The sequence below is a fragment of the Poecilia latipinna genome, unplaced genomic scaffold, assembly GCF_001443285.1.
Source record: "Poecilia latipinna isolate Pla-1442-1.1 unplaced genomic scaffold, P_latipinna-1.0 Scaffold1628, whole genome shotgun sequence".
NCBI classification, from domain to species: domain Eukaryota; kingdom Metazoa; phylum Chordata; class Actinopteri; order Cyprinodontiformes; family Poeciliidae; genus Poecilia; species Poecilia latipinna.
The window spans coordinates 178584-194484 of NW_015114244.1; the positions used below are offsets into that span (position 1 = coordinate 178584).

Genomic DNA, 15901 nt, shown 5'->3' on the forward strand with positions numbered 1-15901 from the left:
CCGAAGAACACGAGTGGTTTTGAGTTTTTGTCAACTTTTTTTCTGCATTATTATTTCCCTGGCTGTTGCACACTGCACTAAATTAATAACACCTACATCTCCGGTTTTCATTTAATTAACGTTGTTCTATCATGGGATAGACAAATAAAAGTCATGTTTTTGCCCTCCAGCATGGCACATTAAAACATATTTGTTTTTCATTCAGTGAATTTACTCACAGAGGGGCGAGAATCCAGAAATTTTACTCAAGTAAGGGTAGCAATACTTCATGATGAAATTACTTAAGTAAAAGTAATCAGTACAGTTTAGTAAAACTACTCCTAAAAGTAAATTTTTTCAAAAGGTTTTTTGAGTAAACGTAACTAGCTATGACCCAAGTCGACCAACATGCTGGAGCTCTGATTGGGTTGCTAGGTAACGGGCTGGGCTTTGCTGGGGTTGCTAGGTAACAGCGCAGGGCCTGCTCATTCCGGAAGTTTCTGCCAACAGGTCATTTTCAAGACACCAAAAAACAGCAACTTTAAGCACTTTGGCTGTTTTCCAGAAGCAGTAGAAATACAAAGTATTAAAAATTTTTTTTTTAAAAAGCAGGCAAAATGTTCATGCGCGAAATTTCAGGATGTAAACAATAACATTCTGGCAATTTTACAGCTTAAAACAAAGTTGTTTTGATCTTTTTAATTCTCTTTTGCGCCTCCTATATGACCCAGATAAAGACAAAGTGAATATATAGCCGTTTAAAGACGAGCTGTGATTCGGTATAAGAAGCTGGAGGTTCGCTGAAGCCATTGTGTCGGTAGCAGAAAGCCAAACGGCATACGTGCTGCAACATCAGAGCAGGCTGGCAGCATGTGAACACGCAGCCTTCTTTGTGGGATTTCTTGTGTCTGATAATGTGGATCAAAGATTGGATGCTAGCTAAGCTGCTTACGTGCCAACCATTGTATTAACATAATCTGCTTTTTCATTTGCAGTGGCACGGGAGCGGAGGAAAAGAGCAACAAAGAAGAGGAAGACTTTATTTTTTTACACCTTCACTTGAAAACTTGTTGTTTGAGATCCTGAGAAGTATTTTTTTGTATTTTTTTTTAATAAACTTAGAGGATTAAGAGGTAATTGTGAAAGTGACACAAATGTGTTTGTGGGTTTTGCATTTTTTGGGCATGTTTATAGTAAACTGAAGAAGAAACAAGCAGATTTCATAAGTTTGAATGGTTTTAGCAGTAAATACCTAACACTTGTGAGCTTTCGCTAGTGTTTATTTTTTTTATTCGATCAATAATGGCAAAACAAGTTTATTGATCTTGCCATTACCACTATAATACTTGAAAATGTGCTCAAAACAACAGTTTTATTGTTTGTTGCATCAATTTCTGGGACAATTTTGTGTTATTGTAACAAGCTGAGATATAACGTAAACTAAAAACTAATAGATTGGTCTGTCTATTTTCAAGTCATATATTGATAATGGTGTAATAATGCAAGAACACATTTCAAAGATCTATAAACTTTAAATTCCAATGTACATTTTACACTGGAACTGGAAGACATTTTAAATACAAAATAAACAAATAGTAGGGTTAGTTGAGACCAAAAAGCCAGACTGAAGACTTTTATCATCCAGTTTTTGGTCGAAACAGAGAGAAAAGAGAAAACAATAAATAATCCAAATGGAAATTATTGAGTTCATGCGATTAAATGATAAATTCATTTATTACTTGTTACAACAGGAATAGAAATAAAGTGGTGTATAGTGATTCAACATGCATCTGATCATCCTGCATAGTTATTTCACATCAGTTTTAATTAGAAGTAGAAAATGTAGAGTTTAAAATACCAACTGTGCATCAGCTTCTGTTCTTATAACTCGTTAAAACCAAATTTAACTGGTGCCATCAACCAAAATGGCACCATTTGCAACACTGATGTGGGTATAAGTCAAAATGCTACACCAGAGTAATCAGCATATCCCAGTGTAACACTCCCATTACCAGTAACCCCAGTGAGCGTTGTGCATCACCAGCCCCACCATCACTGTATTTACATTAGCTAAAACAAATGACTCCAATCCACAGTTCCTAAATCACAGAGAGCAGCCTGACAACATGTTAAATTTTCCAGCTGTCTCGCCTCATTTTTATTCTGTGTGTAACGTCCAGAGTCACGGAGCAGCGCACGGTTCGGAGAGGAAGAGTGCAGAGGCCAGCGACAGTTTAAAGCCCCATGCATCTTTCCTGTCTGCTGGTTACCCAGTCGATGGTTCACTGGGCCGTGAAGGAGCCGATTTGTTGTCCGCCCCGAGACGGGATCCCGACTCAGAAAGCCGCCAAGCTCCAAGAAATAAAACATGATCCATCTTAACAAGTAATTTAGTACAGTACAGGCCAGGTTTGTCGTGAAAAGAAGGAGGAAAATGCATATCGGGGTATTTAAAGCTTTCAGGGTTAAAAGAGGAACAAGAAAAATGCTTGATTTCCAACCTTTTTTTGGAGGTTTGACATCTACGGTATGCAGTTACCATTCGGATTGCTTGAAGACTGTCTTTGTTTATAACTACTATTAAAAAGGGATTATAGGATTTAGGGCTTTGCAGTTTTTTATGGCTGCTACATACAGCTGGAAAGACACCAGAACTCAGAAATGTGACAAGAACATTGCCAAAAAAATACCTGAGCAAAGATTTTGCACATTGAAAGCTACTAATTTGTTTTTAAATATGTACTATATTGTATATATATTTACATTAAAAACACAAAGCAAGTTGGTCATGTGCATCTGCACAGATTTTGTCAACAAAACGCTGAAATTAAATTCAGTTTTTGATTTGCTCTTTTAGCCGATGGCAATTAGCAAAAATGTGATTAAAAACAAATATTGTCTTTCAGAAAGAAGAATTAAACCTTTAAGAGAAAATGTAATGTTCTGTCCTTTGTAGAGATTAAAAAATACCAGATGGATAAATGCTAAAAGGGTTAAAATGATGGAAACAGACAAGGTGATGCATCTTTGACAACAAGATATTAAACCATAAAAACATAAAAAGCCAGAGATATTTAAGAAACCATAAGCTGAGAACTTTCATAAATGTCAGTTTCAAACTAAATATTTAGCTAGCAAGACAAATATTTAGTTTTAAACTAAATATATGCATATTTAGTTTGCACTAGTTAAATTTTAGTTAGTTCTGTGCTTTTATTTTGGTAGTCTACTTCCACTTTTTGGCAAGTCAATTTGCATATTATCTAAATATTTCATTTGAAGCTAAATACTCAGCTAACTATTTAGCTAACTACATATTATGCTTGCTATTTAGTTTGAAGGTAAATATTTAGCTGCAAATTAAATAGTAAGCTTGCCAACTAAGTAGCTAAGTAGCTTGCCAACTACTTAGCTTGCGAAAGTAGTTGGCAACTGTGCTATTCATAAATGAATACATGGTGAAAATATGATGCTGAAACATGTTTTTTCTTCGCTTATGACTAGTTATAAAACTCAAACTGTTGGAGTTAATGTTTGACTGTGTAACTTTGCAATCAACATTTGTGTGCCGTGTAAGAGAAATTAGAGTTACAGAAATAAACATTTTAATGGTATCCTCATCTACCAGGCTGCAGCTCTGCAAACCGATGGATGGATGGACAATTCTGGAGCAGAATGCACATTTTTCAGGAAGCTGTAATAACCCCAAACACTGAAAGCGAATCATTATATCGGCTGATATTTAGCCTCTAACCACTTTCACTATGAACCCGTCCATGCGCCCAGTCAAAGCCCACTGATGTGGAAACAGAAACGCAGCTGATGCTCTGTGGTGTCATCTCTTCTGCTGGAAAAACGGCAGAATGACTCATTCAGAAAGTAGTGAGTCTCTCAGCAGAGACACTGTCACTGCAGCGCATTGATTACTCGCTCAGACCAGACGACAGTTTACAGGCCAATCAATGCTTTGTGTAAATTTTAGTCAAATGAATGAAGGCAGCTGCTTTTTCTGTCACTCTGGGAGTTTAGGGAGTCCATCCACACTCTAACACACCAATCTATGACCTCTTGCAACATGTGAAACAGGTCAGCTTTGCATTAAAAGAACCACAAGGACATCAAACCCTGAACTGTGTCAACTCAGCAGCTCTGCAGAACTCATTAATCTGGAGCTGAAACTGCAAATTCCTGCATTAACTCCTGAAATCGTGGCTCCGGCTCCAACAGGTGCCGAACAGGCTTCGCCGTTTTGTGCGTCAGCCTCGTCAGGATTTGATTTATGAACTGGAAACGAGTCCCGAGCAGATTTTTTAATTCCCCGCAGAGAAATTAAACCTCCTAACGAGATGACTTTCCTCAGACTCACTGTTCTCTCGGTCTGATTTACAGTTTATAAAGAAATATTTCTATGTAACAGGTGTCCTTGCAGCTTGAACAATGGTTGCCTAGCAATGCTGATTAAATAGAAAATCTGCTGTAGGCAAGGTGAGTACTCGTCTGTGCTGTGGTGGTATGACACGACTCAGTTTGTGTTTAAATTGCTCCTCTCAATGGTTTCTTCTCCACAGTGATGGCTTGTAACGCACATTAACAACATTCAAATGTGATTTCATCGAAACAATGTCACATTAACAACAAGTTGGAACGTTTTTATGACAGATTAAAAACAAAACAAGATTAGGTTCTAATTTCACAGTTTTGGGGATAAAACAAAAACACTCGATCATTCTGATGATTTATAGTTAAACGCTGAAACCTTTTTTATATAAAAGATCCACATTAGCTCTACATATTTGAGCAAATTAAGTGTTTTATTAAAGAAATTCATCTTTTACTGTGCCAGTAATGCCAGAATTAATAATTAGTAATAAAGATTTTAGTTGTGTTATCACCCCCACACCACTAGAGGCAGTAGGAGACCAAAAAAGATGCAACTACAGACCAGATTTAGAAGGACATAGAAAGCTACAGAATTTATGACAAGCTGCGAGCTTTGCTGAAGTAGAAGAGAGAAGTTCAAATCTGAGAGTGAACTTCCTCCCAAAAGGTGACAATATCACAGATCTCACAAGAAAATAAAAACGGAAGACAGCAGATAATAAAGGAAAAAGCTCCCTCTTCCTTTCTGGAGTGGAAATGTCCCATATAGTTTTAGCAATGGCAGCGGAGGGAAGACGTTCAGTCCGTGTTGGCCACACCTCTAAATACTGAATAAACATTAACAGCCGTCGGGTTCGGATCGGCACTTCTCTCTTAGCAGCGGGGGATGGTTGTTTACAGAGCACGTAATTTCCGGTAAGCTTCATAGCGTCTAACTGGTAGCTTAGTGCTGGTGCATTACATACGTCACGGGCTAACGTTAGGGTAAAATTTCAAACCTAATAGAAGAGTCTCCAGTAAGCCAAATTACTCAAAACACCTAAAACAGATTTCTTTCGATGCAGAGAACCATTAAAACTACACACCAAGATACCCCATGAAGTTACTAGTTAGATAAAACATGAGATAATTTCACCAACTAGCTTAATAACCAAAGTAAACACACATTTCGAGCAGAAAAAAATTATAATGTAAATTATACTTGCATTATAAGAGTAGCGGATGGCATTTCCTGCTCCGTTGAAGCTGATTCAGGACACTGAGCCACACCGAAGCACAGAAAGTAACTCGCTAAGCTACGAGCGAGTGGAACTACAAAACAAACGGGTGCATCATGGGTAACGTAGTGCAAAATGAGGAGAGGACATTTAACAACGGTTAAATGGCGTTGCAACAAAAATGGAGTAGCGTCAGATTTTAGCGGTTGTAGGATTTTTTTCTTTATTTGGTAAAAAACATAAAAACTAAGAGATATTTCTCCCGCAAGCGCCCCAAATATAAAATTTTGAGCTTGTTTGTTTTGATTGCATTTACCCAGAATTCCTTGCGCATTCGATGGCTTCTTCCTTTTGTAACGACCTTCGGTCTGTTTCGCGTTCACATAAACCAAGAGCTTTACAAGCAGACTGAAGATGATCTTTGGTACAGGTTTATAGATATTTAGAATACAAACAGAAACAGTATTTACCAAAGTCAAATAGTGTCAAAATTAAACTACATGTACAGACAGGAAGGGAAGAACTCCAGAATAAAAGCAACTAAATATAAAGAGACCTAATTTCTAACAGCAACAGAGTTGTTGATTAGCAGTAAAGCCCATTTTTAGTGATTATAGGTGTGACTAAATTGAAAACAAAAGACTGCAGATCAATGTTTGAACAGGAAATGTTTAGATTTACGTGTGTGTGTGTGTGTGTGTGTGTGTGTGTGTGTGTGTTTTAGGATGCCCTGGGCACTGCTGTTGGGACTGAAGCCAGACGGTTTACAGTCTGAAATCTGATGGAGTCTGTTGTGTTTTATATGCACGATACATTATGAATGAGGCCTACCTTCTGCCAAAGGGATGAAATGAACAGGGAGGCATTGGTCGGCGCTACAAAGACTCATTGATCATTCTGGATGCTGAAGCATTATTCTGATTCTTTGATTTAATGTTTTAAGATCGAACACAATTTAATTTCCGAAACTTAAATTTCCAAACCAACTGGACCACCTCTGTGAAAAAGTGTAGCTGTGTCGTAAACCTAATTAATGCTTGTGTCACATTTGGCAGAAACGATTTGTGTAAAAACGAGAGCAAGTCTTTCATGGTTGCTGTGGAGGAATCGGAACCTGCCGCAGCTTCTGTATCGAATTTCAGTCCGGACTTGAATTGGGTCACTTCAAAACCTTCCTTTTGTTTGTTTTAAACCATTCAGAGGTTTACTTGTTGACTTCTGGTTATCTTCAGTGACGCTGTTGATTCATTCTTGGAGTAATTTTAGGGTGTAGTCCGGTAGACTCGGCTTGATTGAGAACCAAAGTGGCAACATTTGTTACATTTCCAGCTGCTGTGGTTCTCTTTCACACTGCAAACTCTTTGAAAAACCAGTGGTGGCGCTGCACCAAGAACCACTGAAGGAAACAACATGAAATCCTCTGAAGAACACTTCGAAAGCAACTTCCTTCACAAAATGTAAACAAAAATGGAGACTTTAGTGGTTGTAGGATTCTCTTTTGTCTTTTGTGCTAGACTGGCGCATTTGTTTTGGTTGTACTTCACCCAAAATGCCCTGTCCTGTGGTCCACTTCCTGCTTTTGAAGCGCTTTCTGGTCTGCTTGCCGTTCACATAAGCATTCAAACAGAATTCACTTCAACTGAACCAAGACTGAGGTTTTTATGCAGACCAGTTCACTGTTTCTGGTCTACATCAGAGTTCGGTTCTGTGTTCAAACACCCCCAGTTAAAACAGACTTTCTAGCCAAACAAACTTAGGTTTTACTTAAAAAGCGGCATTTATGGATAATGGCTCCCAACGTGAAACCCTAAAGCCTCAGAAACACCTCATGATCCTTTCAGTTTGGTTTTCCCAATAGCTGTTTCCATTACAAATGTACTCAAAACATTTTTCACTAGTGTAAAAAAACTATTTTGAAAATTTTCAACTTTTCAAACTCAAAAATTTCTGGGGTTTTTTCTAGAGAATTTCTGAGATTATATTCTGTTTTATTTCTCTAGTAAATCTTCAACTTTTGAAACTCAGAAATTTCAAAATTTTTCCTAGAAAGTTTCTGAGATTATTAAAAAATAAAATAAAATGTTTTGGCGGACTTTTACTCCTTTTTTGTCCTTCCATCTGTAACAGCGCCAGCCCCCTGCTGTGTGGCGCTAACTCATACAGCAGAATCTGATCAAACTTCAGCTCCGTAAAATCTCTGCAGACCTTAAACCCAAATTGATCTGTAAACAGAAAAACAAACCACAAATATGCTGCAGTTGAAACATTTTTCTCCAGAACATTTGGCTGTTGCACAAACACAGAGACAGCATTAAAATGTTTACCTTATCTCTTATGGGAGCCGTTTATAGCTCCTTCACTGTGACCTGAACTGATTTAGAGTTTAGCGCTGAAACTCTTCATCTGAGCATCTTAAAGTCTGGCCTCGCTCCTCTCCCGACCCCGAGGTCTCTCGCTTCCTCCCATTCCCACAGACGTCTCCTTCAACTATTGATTCATTGTCCAGCGGATGACAGGGACGGAGCGAGGTGCGCTGAATGAGAAACAGTAACATCAAACCGCGGAGCAGAGGCTGAAAATGAAAGATTTTATTAATGTCGCTGAAATATTTGCTGTTGTCCAGCCGTCATCGGCAAAGTTTGATCGACTGTTCAGACTCCACCTACAACTTGACATAACAAAGGTCTGATTTTATAGCTGTGGAAGAGACAAAAGGAGCAAATACATTATGTTTTATATACATTAGCACAACCTGCACATTACACTGTAAAAACAGAATCTTACCAAGTATTTTTGGTCTTATTTCATATTGAAATAAGACAAAATTATCTCATAAATAAGGTATAGGAAGTTGTTTTAAGTTAATAATTCCTCAATATTAATGAAAAAAGTACTAGTTGCATTATTTTATTCATAACAAGACATTCTTCCCAAAAAATCTGCCTTTTCATCAATATTAAGGAATTATTAAAACAATTTCCAGTGTCTTACTTGTTCAAGATATTTGTAGTAGGAACTAGACTTTGTGAAGATTTTGTGTTTTTGTAATGTATTTTTTTATGAAATGACATAAAAAAATTTCACATTAAACTTTCAGACCAAGTTGTATAATGACACACTGAGAAATATGTAAACCTTTTTAGCTCCAAACGTCATAATTATCTCAAAAATGAATATTCCACAGTGATCAGAGTCTTTAAACCCAGAAAAATGTGTCTCCTGTTAATCATGAAAACTCAATATCATGTTAGTATCGTCATGAACCCCATTTGGTTTGATTTACAGGAGCCTCCTCTAATCTAATCCCACCAGCAGGTAATTATTTTAGTTTCAGCAGGTGTGCAAACATCTCATGAGTCAACTGGTGCAATCTGCTGCAGTGGGTTATAAAACATGAGTCCTGTCACCTCTACGGCGGCGCATATCATCCAAAAATAGAATATTCAGATAATTTCACTGCAAAAAGAAAATGTTACAAAGTATTTTTGGTCTAGTTTCTACTGCAAATATCTTTGTATAATTAAAATAATACAAGTAATCAACGTGACGTCACACACACAAGATGGGCAAAAAACTCCTCACTGACAATGGCTAGCTTTGGTTTTAGCTACTAAGTTGTCAATATAATGCACTAAACCTTAAGTGTGTGTGTGATATATACAAGAAAAAGGGACCCTTTGTCAACACTTTAAAAACTAGAAAGCAAGTTCAGAATAAAGTTTTAATTAAGAAAAATAGCGATGAGGGAAGGACGTCAGTTATGCTAGCGTGACTATGGCAACCGAAGCATCTAGATGTGCTGTGGAATTCTGTGTGCTTCAGTTCAGTTAAAAAAACAACAAAAAAGAGCAACTAAGCACCAACTCTGACACATCATCAGTAGAGCAGGACTTTAAATTAGCTAATCAACCACGACTGTGTTAGCTTGGCTAATTGCAGCTAAGCTACCACAGCGATCACTTAATAATCTCAAAGTGAACATCAAGCCTGAAAACAAAAAACTGTAACAGACTGAATGTCTTCTTCTTTGTGTGGGAAATGTTTACGTATTGAATCCATATAGTGGAGCTGTTGTCAGTTAGTTGCTATGGAAACGGGTCTGTGTGTATGTAGGCGACTCAGAGCGAGAGGAAAAGGAAGGATAAGTGGTTTTGAATTGTTCTCCAACAGTTTCTCTGCGTTATTTCACCATTTGCTGCAGCGCACTAAACTAATAATACCTTCTTCTCTCATTCGTGAATTTTACGGATTTAAACAATAACATGCAAGGTGTCTACAGGAGCTTGTATTAAGAGAATAATTCATTAATATTGATGAACAAGCACTGGTTCCACTGGTGGATTATTCCACTTATGACATGACATTTTTCCCATTTTATAAGTGAAATAATCTGCCAGTGGAAATGGTTTTATTTCATTAAAATTAATGAAATAAAACCTAAAAGAAGCTTCTATATTTTTCTACTTCCAAGAGTTTTATCATATTTAAAGTGCATTAAGAGAAACTATACCAAAAACACTTGGTAAGATTTTGTCTTTTTGCAGTGATGTTCACCAATTTAGTTTTATTTTTCAAAATAAATTTCATCACATATTTATCTCTTCCTCAGGCTCTCCAGATATTCATGCTGAAACATTTCAGCTCGTTCAGCAGCAGGATAATGGCGGATCCTGTGTCTGTTCCTCCAACACAAACGCAGAAGAACAACCTCCCTCGACACGCCAAACAGCTCATCTGTCTCAGGGAGTCCAACACAAAATTAGGGCCACTCTCTGCTCTCTGTTTCCAAGGCAACCGCTACGGCGGCCGGCAGCGTGGCCGCATTATTTACCTCTGCCAGCGGCTGCATAATCCTCGTCACCTGCCTGCTGCGTCGCAAACCATACCTTTGGAGAGGAACGTCCAACCCCCACGAGCAACAGGACCCCCAACACACACACACATTTATAAACGTAATGTAAATTCGTCATGCTGTCACGCACAGATGAGGAAACCTGCAGGGGGGAGAGAGCAGCAAAAATCCACTCTGATACACAATACTGAGATAAACTCAACATGTTTGCAACCGTGTAGATCTAATTTAAAAATAAAAACATTTAAAACAAATCTATGCTATACGACAGTGAATTAGGGCCATTGTAGTTAGAAAAAAAGGAGAAATAAATTTCTGTATTTCACAGAAAAAACCAGGACATTTATGAGCTCCAAAAGTTGAAATTTTACAAGAGAAATATTAAAAAATGAGATTAATTTTAGAAATTGTCTGAGGTCTGCGAGTCAGAAATTTCCAAGAGAAATTGGAAAAAAAAATTTAAAAGATTTTTCCAGAAAATTTCTGAGTTGCAGAAGTTTAAAATTTGCAAGAAAACCCCAGAAATTTTGATATTACTCTAAGAAATTTTCTAGAGAGATTTAGATTTTCAACTTGAAAATTTCTGCGATTCCAAAAACTAAAGTTTTCAGCCTAGATGCGTATAAATTTCCTTGTTTTTCTACAAATTTCTGTGATTAAGCTCTATATTTCTTTAAACTTTTGACATTTCAAGTTCAGAAATGTTCTTGTTTTTTCTAGAAAATTCCTTCGATTAACCTCAAAATTTCAGATTTTTTTCTCTTGCAAATCGTTGACTTTTCCAATTCAGAAAATTTAACATATTTTGCAGACATTTACTCCTCTTTCCTATCTCCAGTGGTCCTAACACAGTGTTGTAATACGAACAGGAAATGTTTAATGTGAACATCATATTTATAATAAAGCGTGTAAAACACCTTTACGCTGTACGCTGGCTTTCACAAAAACAAAATCCACACACAAAACGCCTGAGCCCCCTGTGCTCGCCCATCAGTCAGATCCATAATTGGCCGTCCATTATGCCAGAGTTCATTTGCATGGTTCCGGCTGAAGTGTTTACCAGATGTCTGTGGGTGTCGCTTACATGATTAGGCAGCAGTCCTGCTAATTTACTGGGCTGATCCTCTGGGTGCCTGTCCATCACTGGTGGAAATCAGGGGAAAAGCTACAAAAACTGCTGTTTGGTGGAGGAAAACTTGATGTTTTATAATAAAATCCCTCTGACTAAGCACCTCGTTGTCTCTGTAAACTGATGGCATCCAGAACAAGATCAGTGTCTTTATACTGAAGATGGTTCAGGAGGATTAAGGAGCCTGAACAGCAAAATCTGCATTTTCTGTTCAGTTTGATGATGTTCTGCATAAATTTGGCACCACAGAGCCAGTATGAGGCGCTTAGCAGGGGTGGGTATTTATTGGATCGTTTATCATTTATCGCAAAAATGTTCTGTCACAATAAGAATTTTGATTTATCGTTGTTTCGATAAATTTCAAACAGTAGAACAAAAAGAACCGTCATTATTGGAAATGTTTTATTTGTTCCATCATATCATTAAATTTTAATGTATATTTAAATGTAATTTCTGTGTGCAGCTGAATGACATAGAAAATCCAGTTAGGCAGTAACTAGTTCTACTTACTCAGTTACATTTGTAACAACGTTATGTTTTAAACTGTAAAGTTGCCAGAATGGAGTAATAAATAACAGACATGTTGCATGTTGTTGTTTACATCCAGTAATTTCACGCATGAACAATTTTTTTTTTAATTATTTGATTTGTGAAACAGACAAAGTGCTTAAAGTTACTAGTTTTTGGTGTCTTGGCAATGACCTGTTGGCAGAAACTTCCGGAATGTACAAATGAGCAGCCCTGCGCCGTTACCTAGCAACCCCAGCAAAGCCCAGCCCGTTACCTAGCAACCCCAGCAAAGGCCAGCCCGTTACCTAGCAACAAAATCAGAGCTCCACAATGTTGGTCAGCTGGGTTTACTGAGACAGCGGGGTGGGGTCATAACATTTACTCGGTTATATTTACTTGAGTAACTTTTTTTTTTTTTTTTTATGTACTTTTAGGAGTATTTTTTCCATGCTGTACTTCTTACTTTTACTTCAGTAACTTTATTTTGAAGTATCTCTACTCTTCTTGAGTAAAATTTCTGGATTTTCTACCCACTGAATGAAAAACAAACATGTTTTAACCAAAGATTCAGACACACCTGCAGTTTTTATTAAAGTTTCATGAGGTTTGTATTGAAAGAAACTGATTTGGAAAATTTTTCTTTTGCCTGATTTTGTTATTCTTTGTTACATGAATTATTGTCATTTTGGTCCTTAAAATACCAAAATTTCCACTTAACTTTATAATTTGGTCCATCTGATAATATAATTTTTAAATATTAAATGATTGATAATTTGATTAGTTACTCTGTACTTGAGTAGACTTTTTACCAAATAGTTTTTTCTTTTAAACATTTTTGGACAGCTACTTTTACTTGAATAAAATATGTTTAAGTAGTGATACTCTTACTTGAGTACAATTTTTGGGCATCTCTGTGAAAAATCACACTCATTTTTAAGAAGCCAATTTAAAATGGGAAGGTTTTTCAGGAGTATTTGTGTTCCACAGCCATGAAATCACCTAAAAATGTGTAATAAATAGTTTTCTCTAAAACATTTTATCATTATCACAATACTACTATGAAATGTATTGATGAGATTCCAAGTCCATATCGCCTGTCTTTCTCCAAACATGGAGGTAGATTCCTGGCATCAAGTTCGAACTCAGCTGAAAAACACATAAAAAACTGTAATAAATGATTGACTGCACAAGATTTCCATTTTGTAAACAAGAGGCGTTTCGCTCCGTCATCCAGAGGAGAGACGTTTCCATTAGAGCGCCGGTGATGGACGCCCGCACACAGAATCAGCTCATACATGTTTCCAATCATTTGTTGTGACACTTTGGTATAAACACAGGCGAAGGCACACAAGCACCTGCTGAAACATATAGAGTATGAACTCTGCAAAGTGACACATGCTCATTTGCAGCCGACTCCCGCCTGTCACAACATTACGTTTAATGGACGTCTGGCAGGGAGCTTCCCCACTTCATCCAGACATTTCTGCAGAATAAGAGCGCCACCAACTATCCAGACGACATCCAAATAACACACTGGATGTCGCACCGATCTGAAATAGCAATCAGCAGATGTAAATGTCATCGGGTTTTCAGCTTGAGGGTATTTTAATAGGAACATTCTGATCCTGGGATTTAAATCCAATATAGATGGCTTATCCGATCCCTGTATGTGCTCCAGGAGAACGGCGAGGAAGTGGCTTCAAATGCCACAGAAATGTCACAGATAATGTAAAAGTACAAATTTCTTACAGGGTATGACTAACAGACATACTTTTAGTTGTATTTTCACTGTAAATGGGGAAAAAGGCTTTGAGGAATTACAGTTGTTTGGTTTTGAATTCATCCACGCCTAATAAACTGGCTCAAATTCTGTTAAAGTGGGAAAAGTTGACATAAGACATTGCAAGTGCTACTCTTGTTATGTTATGTAAATTCAACATAACTATTTAAAAATATATATTTTTTAGCCAAATTTCATACAAAAAGTCCAAAGAGACACTTGTTTGCTGTGAAAACAAAGATTAGCGATCCATGGACTATCCTTAGCAACTAGCATGCTAATGCTAGCACACGGTTGCTAGCTGTAGCACACTTTGTAACTATAGTTAGCAACAACCATGCTAACACAAATGTTAGTTGTAGCTAATGCTAACATAAGCTTTGTAGTTCTAGCTACAGCTAGCTACAGATGATAGTTCCAGCACACTAGTTTCAACTGGCTACAACCAGAAATAGCATGCTAAAGTTAGCATTAGCTCTAATTCGAGTAAATCACTAACAGTTTTAGGATTTCGTTTTGAAAAAATGTGGCGTACCGTCTCTTTACGCCCTGCTTTTACTGTACTAATTAGTTTGTATGTGCTCTAGTGTTTAATATTTTGAAATAAAAATGTGAAGTAAATTGTAAACTTTAGGTTTAGATTATATGAAGTACCAACTAACTACCGTTACAATCCTCCAGGTTTGAGTCGCTCTCTGGCCTTGAGCCTTGCCTTCGCACCCCGTCCTGCTCTCTGCGGTTTATTAGTAAACCGTGCAGCAGGACGGCTGGATTAGAATTCACTTCCACCTTGGTGCAGCTCAGGGAGCTTGGGCAACATGTTATTCAACTCGCCCCAGTCGCTGGCAGTGACCTGCGTCGGCTCTCTGAATTAATAAACCGTGACTTGGCTACAGTGACCCATAAATTACTCCTGTTGTTGAAGATTATCGGCTCCTTTGAAATGCACTTCTTTGAAGGCGGTGGTGAGAGGGCAGCGGTGTGACCCGAGAGTTCAAACCCTGCAACCACAAACATGTCCGTCAAAAGTCTCGTTATATATCTCGTTATGCATTCTTACTCACTGTTGGGAAGTTTTCCTGCCTCAAGGGCAAACTGTGGAGAAAACTGAACATGTTGAAGAAATAAACAACTGGATGTTGTATTAAAATGCACTGCATCGTTGTGGATGCGCTGACTGAAATCTCAATGTGCGTTTTCATTAGTCTGTGCAAGTAAAATAATGCCTTTCATAAAACACAAAAGCCCCAGAGATTTAACTGATTCAGATGGTGGCGAGATGCACTGTTCAAGAATATAATTAAGTGTTTCATGAGGATAATCAGCATAACAATAAAGTCTGAATGTCAATTTTAGGAAACTAAAAGCTCCTGCACAAACCGATAATAGCGTCAAAATTAGGTTTTTATATTTAATGTCAGTATATTAAGAGCAAGATCCATTAAAACTCTGGTTGATTTTATAAATTCATGAGGCGAGTGTCCATGTTACTGGTCTGAAATAAAATCAGAATAATACCAACATCATTTTGGAGACGCTGAGAGAGGAGAACTCATTTTCTTCACTATTTCCCAGCTTATAAAATTATATTTTAGTAATTCAACCAAGACTACAGGTTTCTGCAAAATGGAGCAGAGAAATTATCTGTTTATAAGGATGTTGATTTATTTTTATTTTTACTTTTGCTTGTTTTGTCATTTAGTCAAAAATGCATAGTGTCAAAAATGAAGGCGCCAAGTGGTAAATAAATGTTTCCTGTGTAAGTTTACAGAATAAAATTACTTTTTTTCCCCAGCAACTCTCTGCAACAATCTATTCATCATGTTGGCATCTGAGTTTACTGCAAAATACGCCCTAAAATATAAACTAAAAGTTTTTAAAAGATTCGGTGAAAGTAAAAAATATAATATTGGCAAGAAAATTAGAGCTGACTTTAAAAAAATCCACAAATGGTTGTAACAAAAGACTTTAAGAAGCATTAATTTAAGGTAAATTCTGTTTAGTTTTTATAAATTTACATCAAATATTGTCACACAGGCATTGTGTTTATGCGT

General features: G+C 37.2%; 1 long non-coding RNA gene across 1 annotated transcript in view; it reads right to left on the minus strand.

Annotated features, from left to right (window-relative positions):
• Positions 1-1680: 1680 nt before the first annotated feature.
• Positions 1681-15901, minus strand: part of LOC106964134 (uncharacterized) — a 37625-nt gene continuing 23404 nt past the window's right edge. Inside the window, exon 2 of the long non-coding RNA XR_001428331.1 lies at positions 1681-2331. This is a non-coding gene — a long non-coding RNA (uncharacterized LOC106964134). The remainder of the gene's footprint in view (positions 2332-15901) is intronic.